At 38.8% G+C, this 10,370-nt stretch overlaps 1 long non-coding RNA gene across 1 annotated transcript in view; it reads right to left on the bottom strand.

The window, feature by feature from the left end:
• Positions 1-2,380: 2,380 nt before the first annotated feature.
• LOC119263868 overlaps positions 2,381-10,370 on the bottom strand; it is a 10,843-nt gene continuing 2,853 nt past the window's right edge. The window contains exon 2 of the long non-coding RNA XR_005130595.1: positions 2,381-2,681. This is a non-coding gene — a long non-coding RNA (uncharacterized LOC119263868). The remainder of the gene's footprint in view (positions 2,682-10,370) is intronic.

The raw sequence follows: 10,370 nt of genomic DNA, 5'->3' as shown, positions 1-10,370 counted from the left end.
TAATAGGAGGAAATTCTGTAACATCCAGCCTTTCACGTCTTTTACACAGTCCTCTATTTTCTTTAATCTGTATTTGTCACCAGGCTTGGCTGATATGTACAGTTGAGTATCGTCTGCATAACAATGAAAATTAATGCCATGGTTACTTATAACTGTGCCTAACGGTAACATGTATAGTGTAAATAGTAATGGTCCTAAAATAGAGCCATGCGGAATTCCAAATCTTACTTTTAAATAATTGGAAGATAAATTGTTTACACTGACGAACTGATAACGTTCTGTTAGGTAAGGTTTGAACCATGATAGGGCTGTCCCTGTGATTCAGACCATGTTTTCTAACCTTTCTAGGAGAATATTGTGGTCTATTGTATCGAAAGCTGTGCTGAGGTCAAGTAACACTAACAGGGATATGTAACCTTGATCAGAGGCAAGAAGATCATTAGTTATCTTAACTACAGCTGTCTCAGGGCTGTGATGTGGCCTGAATCCAGATTGGAATTTTTCATATATATGGTTCTTATGTCTTCCCTAAAAAAGACAGTTTCTGAAAAGCAGCATATGTTGCCAGAATGTGTATATATCTTTCAGCATTAATGCTGACTTCACAGATGTGCAAGTCACCCCTGCCATGTGCACTAATACCCCCCAATACCATCATGAACGCAGGCTTTTGAACCATGTGCTGATAACAAGCTGAGGGGTCCTTAGCCTGGAGGACACGGTGTCCATGATTTCCAAAAAGAATTTAAAATGTTGATTTGTACACAGGACACTTTTCGACTTTCTTTCAGTCCATTTTAAATGAGCTCAGGTCCAGAGAAGGTGGCAGCATTTCCTACATTTGTGGATGCAGCGATAAACAGGTTTCACAGTGTTCTTCAGAAGTGTTCCTGAGACCATGCAGTGATTTCCAATACGGAATCATGTCTGTTTTTAATGCAGTGCCACCTGAGGGCCCAAAGATGATGGTCAACAAATACTACTTTTTGGCCTTGCATACAGAGATTTCTCTGTATTCTTAATTCTTTTGATTGTGTAAACTGTCAATGAGAAAACATTCAGTATAAATATTAGCAGTGGTATGACCTCAGGAGAACCATGAAAATGTGTAATTATTATAATAATGTTTATTTACTTGAAAAAACATAAGTATAAACTCAAGTTCAAGGACAGCGATTTTTATGAGTGTTTAAGATGCCTGTTTAATTAGAAATTGAATATGTTTCAATAACTTAAAAGGGCCATTAAAAGCTTTTATAACACTAACTGTATTTAAGATATAAAATGCACATATATGTATGTACATGCACATATACAAATGCACATCATATCATTTTTAATAAGATTTTTAAAACGGTAATTTTTTTTGGTCATTATTTGTCATTTACAGTGCATCTGAAAAGTATTCACTTTTTCCACAAGCGCTTCACTTTTTCCACATTTTGTTATGTTACAGCTGTATTCCAAAATTGATTAAATTCACTTTTTCCCTCAAAATTCTACACACAATACCCCACAATGACAAACTGAAAAAAGTTTGTTTGAGTGTTTTGCAAATTTATTAAAAATAAAAAAACTAAAAAACCACATGTACATAAGTATTCACAGCCTTTGCCATGACACTCAAAATTGAGCTCAGGTGCATCCTGTTTCCACTGATCATCCTTCAGTTGTTTTGTCAACTTGATTGGAATCCACCTGTGGTAAATCCAGTTGATTGGACATGATTTGGAAAGGCACACACCTGTCTATATGGTCCCATAGTTGACATTACATGTCAGACCACAAACCAAGCCATAAAATGCAAGGAATTGACTGTAGACCTCCGAGACAGGATTGTATCGAGGCACAGATCTGGGGAAGGGTACAGAAAAATTTCTGCAGCATTGAAAGTCACAATGAGGACAGTGGCCTCCATCATCCGTAAATGGAAGAAGTTTAGAACCACTAGGACTCTTCCTAGAGCTGGCCGCCCAGCCAATCTGAGGGCAGAAGGGCCTTAGTCAGGGAGGTGACCAAGAACCCAAGGGTCACTCTGACAGAGCTTCAGCATTGCTCTGTGGAGAGAAGAGAATCCTTCAGAAGGACAACCATTTCTGCAACACTCCACCAATCAGGCCTGTAGTGGCCAGATGGAAGCCACTCCTCAGTAAAAGGTACAAGACAGTCCACTTGGAGTTTGCCAAAATGCACCTGAAGGACTCTCAGACCATGAGAAAAAAAATTCTCTGGTCTGATGAAACAAAGATTGAACTCTTTGGCCTGAATGCCAAGTGTCATGTCTGGAGGAAACCAGGCACATCGCCTGGCCAATACCATCCCTACAGTGAAGAGTGGTGGTGGCAGCATCATGCTGTGGGGTTGTTTTTCAGCAGCAGGAACTGGGAGACTAGTCAGGGTCAAGAGAAAGATGAATGCAGCAATGTACAGAGAAATCCTTGAAGAAAACCTGCTCCAGAGCGCTCTGGACCTCAGACTGGGGCGAAGCTTCATCTTCCAACAGGACAACAACCCTAAGCACCCAGCCAGGATGACAAAGGAGTGGCTTCGGGACAACTCTGTGAATGTTCTTGAGTGGCCCAGCCAGAGCCCAGACTTGAACCTGATTGAACATCACTGCAGAGATCTGAAAATGGCTTTGCACCGATGCTCCACATCCAACCTGATGGAGCTTGATTGTTCTGCAAAGAAGAATGGGAGAAAATAGGTGTGCCAAGCTTGTAGCATCATACTCAAAAAGTCTTGAGGTTGTAATTGATGCCAAAGGTGCTTCAGTAAAGTAATAAGGCTGTGAATACTCATGTACTTGTGATTTTTTAAAATTAGCAAAACATTCAAACAAACGTTTTTCACTTTGTCATTATGGGGTATTATGTGTAGAATTTTGAGGGAAAAATGAATTTAACCATTTTCGAATAAGGCTGCTTCATAACAAAATGTGGAAAAAGTGAAGCGTGTGAATACTTTACGGATGCACTGTAAATATAAAAAGATGGTTCTTTACTAAATGCAGTGTTTCTATTTAGGACCATGAGTTCTATATAGAATAGTTCATAATTAAAAGTTCTTTGCATGGTAAAATGGTTCTTCAGACTAATAGACAATGTGTTGTATATGGTTCTATATAGAACATTTTTGAAAAGGGTTCTTCTATTGTTATGATGTCAGGCCTGTAACACTAGAAGAAGCCTTTTTGCTGCTATATAGAAACATTATCAAAAAGGTTCTACATAGAACCATATGCAACACATTCTCCATCAATCTGAAGAAACATTTCAAGACGCAAAGAACCATATAAGCATGAACTTGTTCTATATAGAGTAAACCTGCTTTACTGAAGAACCCTTGAAAAGCCATCTTTATGTGTAGAAAGGTACATGTAAGGCAAAATAGTCCCAAAAATAAAATTTTTTAGATTTAACTAATTTACAATCATTAACATTAGAAATAAAACACAGAATACACTGGCAGATTCATTGGCTTTTTAGATGCTAAATAAAATGGCTATATTTGTGCTGTAGATTTTGCAACCCCTGGTTCCTATCACTAGCACTATAAAAAATCAGAGTTGGTAAATTAACCATTTTACATCAAACCACATTGACATCTCAACAAGTGAGTAATGCAGAAATGTTGGAAAAATGGTGGAATTCTCCTTAAAGTACATCTAACTTGTATTTACACTTCCACATTTTTCAACTCCACATGCACTTTGTAGTTCTACAGTTATACATTGTAGTCCATCTGTTTCTCTGCATAATTTATTAGACCTCTTTTAATCTGTTCATCAATGGTCAGACCCTCATAGAACCACCACTAAGCAGGTATTATTTGGGTGGTGGATCATTCTGGGTGGCATTTTTTTTCGAGGTTTTTTCTTTTTGCCATCTTTATCCAAAATTGAGATCCAAAATTAAATCTGCTCAGCATTTTTAATACATTCCACATCGCATGGTAGGATGTTAACTGGTTAACTGCAGTTATGCAGCACACCTGTCTAGAAGAATCTGTACTTATGTTTCTCCACTCATTTATTTAGTGTATATAGTTGTGTCTTTATTTTGTTATCTTAATAGGAATGATATATTTGTCAGCATCAAAGTACTGGTAAGCTGAACAAGAGACACTTAAGAGAACAGATATAAGCATGATATTTTCACTTTTTACCTTGTTAGTTCATGTCTGTGATCATAATAAGTACAGTACATCATATCATTTCATTCAAAAGACAAAATTCTTATGTTCTAATAATATCATGTTTCACCTCCCCCTCTCAGCAGCCCCCACGCTAAGCTAGCTCAGAGACCCTCCCAGATACTGGAATTATGTTGAAAGGAAAATGTATGATTTCCAATTCATGCTGACTTTAAAGCCCCCGTCAAGAATTTTAGATACACAATGGAGCATCACTGGCGCTACATTTCCGACAGTGCTGAGGGGGTGGAAGCGTAAGCGGCCACAGTGTTGTAATTACTGGGACAATCATACTGATGCCTGTGGCAACCGGGCTTAAAACCTTTTTGGAGCCTTTATATTACTACTTGCTTTTAAGAAACTTATTTTATTTGTATAAGGCGTACTGGCAATAGAACAAGCCAACAAAGAGAAACAGATATTTAATGACATGAGTGAATTAATTGTGATCATAAACTTGACAGGCTTAATATATACACTGCTCAAAAAAATAAAGGGAACACTCAAATAACATCCTAGATCTGAATGAATGAAATATTCTCATTGAATACTTTGTTCTGTACAAAGTTGAATGTGCTGACAACAAAATCACACAAAAATAATCAATGGAAATCAAATTTATTAACCAATGGAGGCCTGGATTTGGAATCACACACAAAATTAAAGTGGAAACACACACTACAGGCTGATCCAACTTTGATGTAATGTCCTTAAAACAAGTCAAAATGAGTGTTGTGTGTGGCCTCCACGTGCCTGTATGAGCTCCCTACAATGCCTGGGCATGCTCCTGATGAGGTGGCAGATGGTCTCCTTAGGGATCTCCTCCCAGACCTGGACTAAAGCATCCGCCAACTCCTGGACAGTCTGTGGTGCAATGTGACGTTGGTGGATGGAGCGAGACATGATGTCCCAGCAGGCCGGTCCATAGCTTCAGTGCCTTCATCTTGCAGGAACTGCTGACACACTCCAGCCAATGGTACCTAATGGCAGTCAGTCTACCTCTGGTGAGCACATGGAGGGCTGTGCGGCCCTCCAAAGAAATGCCACCCCACACCATTACTGACCCACTGCCAAACCGGTCATGCTGAAGGATGTTGCAGGCAGCAGATGCTCTCCACGACGTCTCCAGTCACGTCTGTCACATGTGCTCAGTGTGAACCTGCTTTCATCTGTGAAGAGCACAGGGCACCAGTGGTGAACTTGCCAGTCCTGGTGTTCTCTGGCAAATGCCAAGCGTCCTGCACGGTGTTGGGCTGTGAGCACAACCCACATCTGTGGATGTCTGGCCTTCATACCATCCTCATGGAGTCGGTTTCTAACCGTTTGTGCAGACACATGCACATTTGTGGCCTGCTGGAGTTCATTTTGCAGGGCTCTGGCAGTGCTCCTCCTGTTCCTCCTTGCACAAAGGCGGAGAAAGTGGTCCTGCTGCTGGGTTGTTGCCCTCCTACGGACTCCTCCACGTCTCTAGGTGTACTGGCCTGTTTCCTGGTAGCGCCTCCAGCCTCTGGACACTTCGCTGACAGACACAGCAAACCTTCTTGCCACAGCTCGCACTGATGTGCCATCCTGGATGAGCTGCACTACCTGAGGTTGTAGAGTCTGTCTAATACTACCACGAGTGTGAAAGCACCACCAACATTCAAAAGTGACCAAAACATCAGCCAGAAAGCATAGGTACTGAGAAGTGGTCTGTGGTCCCCACCTGCAGAACCACTCCTTTATTGAGTGTGTCTTGCTAATTGGCAATAATTTCCACCTGTTGTCTATTCCATTTGCACAACAGCTGTGAAATTGATCGTCAATCAGTGTTGCTTCCTAAGTGGACAGTTTGATTTCACAGAAGTTTGATTTACTTGGATTTATATTGTGTTGTTTAAGTGTTCCCTTTATTTTTTTGAGCAGTGTATATTCATTTGAAGGGCAAAGTTTTGCGTGAAGCTTCCTTCCTGACACAATGTGATCGGTATATTCTTCCATACTGCTTTCATTCTATCCTGCCTCCACTGAGTGAATTTCAACCTTTCCCTGGACTGTTCTGGTTTAGATGGCATTTTGCTAAAAGTGATTAAATGTTTTTGCATTACATCTTTATGCAACACCATTACATATAGTACTTTATTAAGATGAATACAGAAAACTATAGAAATTATGTTCTCCACGTGCTCAATTTCAATGCATCCAGGCTTCTTTAAACCACACCATACAGAAGCATTAATAAGGTAGAATATCATTAATAGCCAAATGTTGTACCTGCAGTTAAGACCAAAATTATTCATACTCATGCCACATTTTTGATTTATAGTGAATTTTTGTTTGACCATCAGATTTCTTCTGGCTGCAAATGACATAAACAAGTGACAAAGGATGGGAAGATGCGGTGCTAGAGATAAAAATAAAGTAACTATTTCTATGTTTGTTTTCACATTTCTATGAAAAATGCCATGTCCAAAATTAGTCATACTCTTTCTCAGTAATCAGTGCCAAAGCCTTTATTTGCCATCAGAGCAATCAGTCGGTTCTTATAATTGTTTACAACCTTTTAGCTGTATTTCCAAAAGTATTCACTCACCCATCCAAATCATTGAATTCAGGTGTTCCAATCAGTTGGCCACAGGTGTATAAAACCAAGCACCTAGGCATGCAGACTGCTTCTACAAACATTTGTGAAAAAATGAGTCGCTCTCAGAAGCTCAGTGAATTCCATGGATAAACATGGTATTGTGATAGGATGCCACCTGGGCAACAAATCCAGTTGTGAAATTTCCTCGCTACTAAATATTCCACAGTCAACTGTCAGTGGGACTATAAACACATTGGAAGTGATTGGGAATGACAACAACTCAGCCACGAAGTGGTAGACCACATAAAATGACAGTGTGGGATCAGCGGATGCTGAGGCACATAGTGTGCAGAGGTTGCCAACTTTCTGCAGAGTCAATCGCTACAATCGCTACGTGGAAGAACTTGACGCACGTCAACCCGAGTCTTGACCTCAACCCGATAGAACACCTTTGGGATGAATTAGAATAGAGACTGAGAGCCAGGCCTTCTCATCCAGCATCAGTGTCTGACCTCACAAATGCGCTTCTGGAAGAATGGCCAAAAATTCCCATAAACACACTCCTAAGCCTTGTGGAAAGCCTTCCCAGAAGAGTTGAAGCAGTTATAGCAGACAGCATATTAAATCCTAAGGATTAAGAATGGATGGCGTTTCATATGCGTGTGAAGGCAGACAACCGAACACTTTTGACAATGGTGCATCTTCACTGAGATTTTGGACCATTTCTCTTTTGTGACAGGGTCTAAGTCTTTATGAATTGAAGGCTTCCCTGCCATTAGTCTTATTTTTAGTTTCTTCCACAGATTCTGGATGGGATTCAGGTCTGGACTCCAGAATATTGTTTTCAGTGAACCATTCCTTGATCACTTTGGCTGTATATTTCATCATTGGCCTTGGGCAGCATTGGCCCTTCCAACAAGACAAGTTTTTCTGCAGACTGCCTGATGTTTCCTTCAGAATCTTAATGCAGTCCTCTTTTCCTCATGATGCTGTTTACTTTGACAAGGTTGCCTGACCCACTGGCTGAAGCACACCCCTAAAGCATTACAGTCCCACCACCATGTTTAAGTGTGGGAATGGTGTTCTTGGGGTTGAATTCATAACCAAATGCTTTCTCCTTTGTCCAAATGAGCTTTTGCTAAGTAAGCTTTTCTCTGCCTGTCTTGGAGAAGTGGAGTCCTTCTTGGTCTGCGGATATGGCTTTATAGCTTTTCCTTGTCTTGTGACCAGCCACAATGCACAACTGAATGAAGTCCTCACTTTCTCTTTGATTTTAGCTATTGCTTGCAATTGACTAGTAACTGAATAGAGAATTGCTGCATCAGCTATTCTCAACTTATAGCTTATTAGAATGCTCTAGAAGAGGGGTGTCCAATCTTATCCATAAAAAACCAGTGTGGCTGCAGGTTTTCACTCAGAATAATTCCACTTGTTTAATCAGTTGGTTTCAGTCTTCAAACGGCTGATCAGGTGACCTCCTGCTTTGCTGGAATGAAAACCTGCAGCCACACCGGCCCTTGGTAGATAAGATTGGACACCCAACATGACTAAATATTGGACACTAAACATGATTAGCACAGTGCCTTACTGTCTTTTGTTACTTATTTGTCATTTCCAGCCAAAAGAAACCGATCGGTCAATAAAAATTCACTATCAAATCAAAACTTGGCATGGCTATGAATAATTTTGCACTTATCTGTACATGCATGCATAATTCAGCCTCTTATGAAATATCCTGTCATAAATACAGTGATAACTGTGACATCATTGACAACTAAAGGTTGCACTTTAACTCTTGAAATTGTGATTGTGAAACTCAAAATAATCAAAAAAGTCAAGGCTCTTTTAATTGTCAAGTGCAATGAAATTCTTATTGCATGTTGTTTCCTACAGACGTATAAAATACAACACAATAAGTAATGACTACTGAACATAATTAAACACAAGAGAGGACAGTATACATACAGTCGCATGCAGTCAAACATCCCTGGTCAAATTACATGTGAAAATAAGTTTATGCATCCTCTTTGGGGGAACAAACATAAAAATTACTTTTTAGCGCAGAATTTCTATTTATTTGTTAATTTTAACATACTGAAAAAAGCATCAAATATAAAATGTGCCTTTATCTTTCACAGGTCTCATTTTCTGATTTACATCAAGTATTAAAGTCAGCAAACAAATAGAAATTGTACAAAAAAGTGTTCACTGTAGAGGATGTGTTAGCATTTTGTCACTTAGAAATTCAACAAAATGTCATTTAACCAGGGGTGCCCAAACTTTTGCAAATAACTGTAGATACATACATACTTAAACACATACATACAGTACACTGTAGCCACATTAAGCATTTGACATGGTAAAGCATTTGCATAGCATTGAAATAGTCAGTAAAATGAAGTTGCCTATTTAAATAAAATAGTAAGTGTAAGTATATGATGGAACAGCGTATTCTAGAAGTGCACAGTAACAATCAGAATTACAGGTGAATTTAAAGTACACATTATTGCAGTTTGAAACAGCATATCATCACTCTCAGAACAAAACCTTAAGCTCCAAAAAGGTAAGTTTAAAGGACGAGGAAAAACATTCTTAACTTTTAATGGAAGTTAATGGAGAGATTTTTTAATCCAGGTAATTTTGGATCATTTCTATTGGTCTATTCATCATGAAATTTTGAAACAATGGCAACTACAAGGTCCTGACAGCAATGATATGCATGTTAAAGGTGAAGTAAACAAAGTGCAATAAGTAAACTGGAGTCCACACAGTATAATAATAAAACATTTGTATTATACAGTGATTTAGTGCATAATGAGCCATCTGTTGGCTTGAGGATAAAAACAGTTTCTGAATGTTGTGGTCTGAGATGTTGTTTTCGAGAAAAAGGGAGAACCGTGTGTGTGCAGGGGGACTGGTGTCTCTCTGCATGCTGGCTGCCTTACTGAGGTAAATGCATCGTAAACGTCCTGTGTTGCGAGGAAGAGTATGCTGGTGATTCTCTGAGTCATCTTCACCACACACCACAGCCTTGCAAATGATCATAATATACAGTTGCATGCAAATGTTTGGGCACTCCTGGTCAAATTACATGTTTTGTTTTATTATATTTATTAGTGAAAATAAGCTAACATAGCTGTACACATTTTAATGCACAAGTACTGTTTATTTGCTAAAACATGAAAAAAATAAAAATAAAAAAACATAAATGTGGCCTGTGCAAAGGCCATGGCACCTTTTAGGTTGTGTATTTTATTTATTTTTTCCTATATGCTATACTCCATTAAAATAAATACAAACTGAGCACTAACATTTGAAGAAAGATGCCATATTTAAGTGTGCTTCTTGTACAGGATGTGTGAACTTATTTAAATATAAAATTTTAAATACAAAGTTACAAATATGTAATTTAACCAGGGTTTTCAAACTTTTGCATATGATTGTACATCATTTTTTTGTATAAAAAGTATTCCAGTTTGTTGTACCACTAAGCATGTGTTTGGTGGAAGTACACCCAAAATACTGATACTATGTCAGTGAAAACAAAGACTAAATGAGAGAATCTAACAGTGCATTGTAATATCATAATATCCAGAAATGCAAACACGTGTGA

Source organism: Pygocentrus nattereri, chromosome 8 (assembly GCF_015220715.1).
Source record: "Pygocentrus nattereri isolate fPygNat1 chromosome 8, fPygNat1.pri, whole genome shotgun sequence".
NCBI classification, from domain to species: domain Eukaryota; kingdom Metazoa; phylum Chordata; class Actinopteri; order Characiformes; family Serrasalmidae; genus Pygocentrus; species Pygocentrus nattereri.
This window is presented reverse-complemented; position numbering and strand designations above follow the sequence as displayed.